Source organism: Capricornis sumatraensis, chromosome 8 (assembly GCF_032405125.1).
Source record: "Capricornis sumatraensis isolate serow.1 chromosome 8, serow.2, whole genome shotgun sequence".
NCBI lineage: Eukaryota > Metazoa > Chordata > Mammalia > Artiodactyla > Bovidae > Capricornis > Capricornis sumatraensis.
In genome coordinates, this window is record NC_091076.1 from 10,676,632 (window position 1) to 10,684,917 (window position 8,286).

The window sequence follows — 8,286 nt, forward strand, 5'->3', positions numbered from 1 at the left end:
ATGAGATTTATCTGGTGTTTTTCTCATGATTGGTATAGTGGTTTTCTCCACTTTCTTCAATTTCAGTCTGAATTTGTCAATAAGGAGTTCATGATCTGAGCCACAGTCAGCTCCTGGTCTTGTTTTTGCTGACTGTATAGAGCTTCTCCATCTTTGGCTGCAAAGAATACCATTCAGGTATGACCTAAATCAAATCCCTTATGACTATACAGTGGAAGTGAGAAATAGATTTAAGGGACTAGATCTGACAGACAGAGTGCTGATGAACTATGGATGGAGGTTCGTGACATTGTACAGGAGACAGGAATCAAGACCATCCCGAAGAAAAAGAAATGCAAAAAAGCAAAATGGCTGCCTGAGGAGGCCTCACAAATAGCTCTGAAAAGAAAGGAAGCAAAAAGCAAAGGAGAAAAGGAAAGATATACCCATTTGAATGCAGAATTCCAAAGAATAGCAAGGAGAGATAAGAAAGCCTTCCTCGGTGATCAGTGCAAAGAAATAGAGGAAAACAACAGAATGGGAAAGACTAGAGATTTCTTCAAGAAAATTAGAGATACCAAGGGAACATTTCATGCAAAGATGGGCTCAGTAAAAGACAGAAATGGTATGGACCTAACAGAAGCAGAAGATATTAAGAAGAGGTGGCAAGAATACACAGAGATGTACAAAAAAGATCTTCACGACCAAGATAACCACGATGGTGTGATCACTCACCTAGAACCAGACATTCTGGAATGTAAAGTCAAGTGGGCCTTAGAAAGCATCACTACAAACAAAGCTAGTGGAGGTGATGGAATTCCAGTTGAGCTATTTCAAATCCTGGAAAATGATGCTGTGAAAGTGCTTTGCTCAATATGCCAGGAAATTTGGAAAACTCAGCAGTGGCCACAGGACTGGAAAAGGTCAGTTTTCATTCCAATCCCAAAGAAAGGCAATGCAAAAGAATGCTTAAATTACCACACAATTGCATTCATCTCACATGCTAGTAAAGTAATGCTCAAAATTCTCCAAGCCAGGCTTCAGCAATATGTGAACTGTGAAATTCCAGATGTTCAAGCTGGTTTTAGAAAAGGAAGAGGAACCAGAGATCAAATTGCCAACATCCGCTGGATCATGGAAAAAGCAAGAGAGTTCCAGAAAAACATCTATTTCTGCTTTATTGACTATGCCAAAGCCTTTGACTGTGTGGATCACAATAAACTGTAGAAAATTCTGAGAGAGATGGGAATACCAGACCACCTGACCTGCCTCTTGAGAAATCTGTATGCAGGTCAGGAAACAACAGTTAGAACTGGACATGGAACAACAGACTGGTTCCAAATAGGAAAAGGAGTACATCAAGGCTGTATATTGTCACCCTGCTTATTTAACTTACATGCAGAGTACATCATGAGACATGCTAGGCTGGAGAAATCACAAGCTGGAATCAAGATTGCCAGGAGAAATATCAATAACCTCAGATATGCAGATGACACCACCCTTATGGCAGAAAGTGAAGAAGAACTAAAGAGCCTCTTGATGAAAGTGAAAGAGGAGAGTGAAAAAGTTGGCTTAAAGCTCAACATTCAGAACACTAAGATCATGGCATCTGGTCCCATCACTTCATGAAAAATAGATGGGGAAACAGTGGCTGACTTTATTTTTCTGGTCTCCAAAATCACTGCAGATGGTGATTGCAGCCATGAAATTAAAAGACGCTTACTCCTTGGAAGGAAAGTTATGACCAACCTAGACAGCATATTAAAAAGCAAAGACATTATTTTGTCAACAAAGTTGTGTCTAGTCAAAGCTATGGTTTATCCAGTAGTCATGTATGGATGTGAGAGTCAGACTATAAAGAAAGCTGAGCGCTGAAGAATTGATGTGGTGTTGGAGAAGACTCTTGAGAGTGACTTGGACTGCAAGGAGATCCAACCAGTCATCCTAAAGGAGATCAGTCCTGGGTGTTCATTGGTAGGACTGACGTTGAAGCTGAAACTCCAGTACTTTGGCCACCTAATGGGAAGAGCTGACTCATTTGAAAAGACCATGATGCAGGGAGGGATTGGGGGCAGGAGGACACGAGGACAACAGAGGATGAGATGGCTTTGGCATCACTGACTCAATGGACATGGGTTTGGGTGGACTCTGGGAGTTGGTGATGAACAGGGAGGCCTGGCATGCTGTGGTTCATGGGGTCTCAAAGAGTTGGACGCGACTGAGTGACTGAACTGAACTGAACTTTCTCATGATTAGACTAGGGTTGTGGGCTCGGGGTAGGAAAATCACAAATTGATCAGTTTAGGCAATAGTCATCAATGGTTTATGCTCCCACAGTGAAGAGATTCACAATGGGGGAGAAACAACACCCAAACTATACGGTGCTTACAGTGAAGTGAAGTGAAAGTCGCTCAGTCCTGTCCGACTCTTTGCGACCCCATGGACTATACAGTCTACGGAATTCTCCAGGCCAGAATACTGGAGTGGATAGCTGCTTACAGGAGACCCACCTAAAACAAAATGACCCCAAGAGGTTAAAAATTAATGGGATGGCAAATGCAAAGTAAAAAAAAATTAAAAAGCAACGTTAATATCAAAGCAGAGGGAATTCCCTGGCAGGAAGCATGGGTTCTATCCCTGATGAGGGAACTAAGATCCCACATGCCTCAGGCCCCACATCCCACCCTCACCTCCCCCCCTCCACAAAAGAATTAAAGCAGAAATCTTTATTTGATGGCAAAGATACTGTCCATTTAGAGGTATTCAAACTCCACTTCTCTACCCCTCCGAGGCCAGAACTTTTGTGGAAGTGAAAGGGCTGAGGCAGGACTGCCTGTCCCCCAGGTCATGCAAGTGGCAGGGCAGAGTCAAGGGCACACTCTGAGGGGATCATTGGTGCCCTCTTTTCATGCTCGCTTTGGCTGGCTTCCTATTGTCCACAAAGTTCTAACCCTTCTAACTCTGGCTGAATCCCTGAACTTCCTGTCCATGAACAAATGACTCAGTTGCTTTGGTCCTCCATTTCTCTACCTGACAAATAACACTTACCTTTCCCTACCTTGGTTATACAGGCAAACAAAAGGCCAGCTAAAAATACTTTGAAAGTTTAAGACATAAAGCTATACTCTTTTTTGTACATAAAGCTTTTCCTTTATTTAAGGTTCTTTAAAATAATATTATGTGTCCTTAGTCACTCAGTCGTATCCGACTCTTTGTGACCCCATGGACTGTAGCCCTCTAGGTTCCTCTGTTCGTGGGGATTCTCCAGGCAAGAATACTGGAGTGGGTTGCCATGCTCTCCTCCAGGGGATCTTCCCAACCCAGGAATCGAACTCAAGTCTCCCACATTGCAGGCGAATTCTTTACCATCTGAGCCACCAAGGAAGCTGAGTCAAGGGAAAAAAAATTATTACCATATCTCAAATAATTTTTTTTATTTAAGTATAGTTGATATACAATGGTGTGTTAATTTCAGGTGTATTATTCAGTTCTACATACATATGTATGTATTATATATATATTCAGTTACATAGTTATTCAGCTATACATATGCATATTTCTATTTTTTTCACATTCTTTTTCCCTTAGAGGTTATTACAAAATGTTGAGCGTAGTTCCCTGTGCTATATAGTAGGTCTTTGCTGGTTATCTATTTTATATATCAGTTCAGTTCAGTTCAGTCGCTCGGTCGTGTCCGACTCTTTGGGACCCCATGAATCACAGCACGCCAGGCCTCCCTGTTCATCACCATCTCCCGGAGTTCACTCAGACTCGTGTCCGTCGAGTCAGTGATGCCATCCAGCCATCTCATCCTCTGTCGTCCCCTTCTTCTCTTGCCCCCAATCCCTCCCAGCATCAGTCTTTTCCAATAAGTCAACTCTTCTCATGAGGTGGCCAAAGTACTGGAGTTTCAGCTTTAGCATCATTCCTTCCAAAGAAATCCCAGGGCTGATCTCTTTCAGAATGGACTGGTTGGCTCTCCTTGCAGTCCAAGGGACTCTCAAGAGTCTTCTCCAACACCACAGTTCAAAAGCATCAGTTCTTCGGCGCTCAGCCTATATAGTAGTTTGTTAATCCCAGACTTCTACTTTATCCCTCCCCCTGCCCTTTGGTAACTCTAAGTTTGTTTTCTATGTCTGTGGGTCTATTTCTGTGACACAAAACTACTTTTAAAAAATTTATTTTTTTTAGGGACATCCCTGGCGGTCCAAAGGCTAAGACTCTCCACTATCAATGCAGGGGGCCCAGGTTCAACTCCTGGTCAGGGAACTAGATCCTACATATTGCAATGAAGACTGAAGATCCTGTTTGCTGCAACTATGATCCTGCACAGCCAAATAAATAAATACATATTCTAAAAAACCTTTTTTTAAAAAAAAAAAAGCAAATAAAGCCCTTCTATAAATACAATCAATGTTATTTATCTGAGGCAAATACTCCTATCTCTATGTGTAAGTAACTACTGGGCTATGGGAAAGTTAACTGTCTTGCCTGAGGTCTTGCACAGCTAATTGTTTTCTGTTGTTGTTGTTTTAAAAAAAGAACTCCCTACTTCTTATCCTATGTTTTATCCACATAAAAATTGTCTTCTCCTGCCGTTAAATTTTTTTAGGTGTGATAATTGTCTTGGGCTTTTTAAAAAAATCTTTACGAGATACATAATGAAATGCTTACAGATGATGAAATTGTATGATGCTTGAGAGTTGCTTCAAAATTCTACCGAGGAGAAACGTGTGGTTGATTAAATGAAAACTGACCATAAAGTAAAAACCGTTGAAACGGGACAATGGGTACGTGGAGGTACATTGTGTATTTTTCCTCTACTATTGTATAGATTTTCTATTTTTCATAATAAACAATAAAATTAAAACTATCCTTTTTCTCTTCTGCTACACACTAATCGCTGACATCTCTCCCCGCCTCCCAGTAACAGGGATCACGTTTTCTGACATCTAATCTAGGTCTATAATCCAAGCACTGGGGTCACTGAAGGACAAGGGGAAGAAGAGCAAGAACAGAAAGCAATGTTGAGAATAGCCAAGTGGCAACAAGGGTACCTGATAAGTGACACCCATCATCTCTTAAGCCCTTGGAGAATTAAGCCATAGTGGGTACATGAGGGTTTGTGACACTATTTTCTCTAGACAGGGTCTAAAATGCTGGGCCTTCCCCAGGGGCGGTTGAGCACAGGTTGGGACTTGGCCTGTGCTTTGGGAACATTTCTGCTCTCCCTAAAATCATCACCAATGGTCCCATGTTGCAAAACCCAATGGACTCTGTTCACAGCTTCTTGGAAGCACTAAACATTGTTGCCCGCTTCCTCCTTTTGGAAACATGCTCTTGCCCAGGCTGCCAGGCCCCTGTGCTCTCCTGGTTCTCCTTCCATCCCAGCTTTGTCTTCTCATTCTCCTCTGCTTGCTGTCGGCCCAGCTCCTCATGTGGGTCTTCCCCTGGCCTCCTCCTCACTCTCACAGTGTCCCCGAGGTCGCTCAGTTGTTCCTCCATTCCACTCACCCACCAGGGGCCCACAGCGCCAAGATCTATGTCCCTAAACAGAGCTCCCTCTCCAACTGCTGACCAGACCATCTTGCCTGGGTGTCACACTGTTGCAGAAACCAGTATTCGAGAAACCAAGCACCACACTTTGAGAGTTGGAGAACTCAGGTTTATTATGCCGGTGGGCCCAGAGGAGTTAACATTCCTAGCTCTGAGCCCCAGCGAAGGGGTTACAGAGTTTTTACAGACAGACTCTAGTGCGCAACACTAGCTGCTAATAGGCTGGTTTAAACTAAGGGGTTTCACGCGCATGGGAACAGCAGTCAAGATGGGGAGAGGGATGCCTGACCTTTACACGGACAGGCATGATTAAGCAGGTTCGCAGGGGCTGGGCAATTGCAAAGAGCAGGACAAGGGTGAATGAGATGAGCTCCAGTTCCTGGTATTTTAAGTCCTCACTTTCTGAGACTATGTGACTTACGTGATCCAGAATTTGCAAGCAGCAAGCTGAGCTACAGAGGCAGAAGGAGCAGGAAGTTATGTAAAATGTTAACTTTTCCTCTTCAACACAAGTGTCTCATACTCAGAATATCCAAACCTATACTTCTCATATACCCTTGGCTCCGCTGAATATCCAGTTCCAGAGGGGGCCGCCTCCCCTTCTAAGATCTCAGGTGTCCTCTCCATCCACCCACGTGGCACTGTGCATCTTCTTTCACCACCTTCCTGCTCTCCAAAAGGTGGGTCTCAAGCCTGCAGGGAAAACTACTAGAACCAAGGCCAAGGCGGACCCTTCCCTGGATGAACAAAGCAAATGAACACCCTCATGTTTCTCCAGAAATCTTCTGACAGAGAAAAAGGAGAGACAGGGAGAAACATGTCTTTACTAGCAGACAGTCTACCTTTTTTTTTTTTTTTCACATAGGTGATCAAACTGAGGCCCATTGGTCATCAGGGCTTCTGGCACCCCTTTCCTTCTGGAGGTGGTCTCCAAGGATCAGCTAAGGCTTGGAAAGAGTTCCACGGCCCCTGATGGCACCCATGCCCTGCATTCATTCTGTAATGCTAAAAGCCTCTCAGGAAGACTCATGTTGGTGCCTTACCCAGTGTTCTGGTTAAAGAGCTATCAGTGGGACCCTGTCTTACCTGCCACCAAACAGTGAGGAGGTTGTTACTGAATTTTGACAAGATTTGGGGGAGCTCTAATAAAAGAAGAGCTCCAAAACCCACACTGGAAATTCCGTGACCCTGGATCTGGCCAAGCCTCCAGCACCCCCACCTCCCAATCCCTAAGAAACCCAGGCCTATTCTCCCCAAAACTCTGAAGTCCAGCAAACCATGTCTTCTGAATATGTCACAACTCTGTGACCCTGGAGCCTTCCCCAGGGCCCAGAACTACATTCTGGGGACTTCACCGGCATCACAGAAACAGACTCCAGCTCATCCCAGCTCTAGGGACTTCTCCTCTCGCTAGCACTGCCTTCAACAGGGCGGGTTATGTCTGACCACCGGCACTGGAAACAACTGTCTTGTCTGATTGCAGGACCAGATCTGATCACTCCCAGAAGTTTGAGATCCACAGGTCCTTTGCTTGGCTCTGCTATGCCCAGTAGGGTCTTTTTCTTTCCTTTCTTTCTTTTTCTTTTTTACTTTCCTTTTTAATATTTGTTTATTTGGGTGCACTGGATCTTAGTTGCTATACTTGGGATATTTAGTTGCAGCATGTAAACTCATAGTTGCAGCATGTGGGATCTAGTTCCCTGATCAGGGATGGAACCTGGGACCCCTGCACTGGGAGCAAAGAGTCTTAGCCACTGCTCCACCCAGGAAGTTCCCCAGTAGGCTCTTGAAGAAAGGCCAGCTCTGCATTCACCTTCGGACTCCAGAGCTTGTTGAGACTGCATTGCTAAGCTTTCTCTGCAGTTGCTCACCTCCCAAGAACCCAACGCTATGGTTTTTCGAGTAGTCACGTATGGATGTGAGAGTTAGACTATAAAGAAAACTGAGCCCCGAAGAATTGACGCTTTTGAACTGTGGTGTTGGAGAAGACTCTTGAGAGTCCCTTGGACTGCAAGGACATCCAACCAGTCCATCCTAAAGGAGATCAGTCCTGGATGTTCATTGGAAGGACTGATGTTGAAGCTGAAACTCCAATATTTTGGCCACCTGATGTGAAGAGCTGACTCATTTGAAAAGACCTTGATGCTGGGAAAGATTGAGGGCAGGAGGAGAAGGGGACGACAGAGGATGAGATGGTTGGATGGCATCAATGACACAATGGACATGGGTTTGGGTGGACTCTGGAAGTTGGTGATAGACAGGGAGGCCTGGTGTGCTGTGGTTCATGGGGTCGCAAAGAGTTGGGCATGACTGAGTGACTGAACTGAACTAAACAAGAACCCAAAGCCCCTGTCAGTTTGCTCCTTCAGCCTAAAAGCCCAGACCAGATCATCTCCAACCTTCAGAATTCACTTACGGACTCACAGACCAGAACCTAGGAAAGCTTGGAACCCACGTGACCGATAGTGATGAGTGCACATTGTGAGGGCCCTGAGAAGACGGGGGAGAGTCTTCCTTCCCATCGGGGAAGAGCAAGGAGCCCAGTGACTATGCCACAGCTGCACCTCTTAGACTGGGTGTCAGTGCCTCTGAGGGCACACAAGGCCATGGGACAACCATGATCCATGCCCAGGGTTCCCACTCACTCTCCTCTGCCACCGTGAAACTTCAGTGGGAGAATTCAGACTCAGTTCCCAGCATGTCAGGACTTCTCTGGTGGTTCAGTGGTTAAGAATCCACCTACCAGTGCAG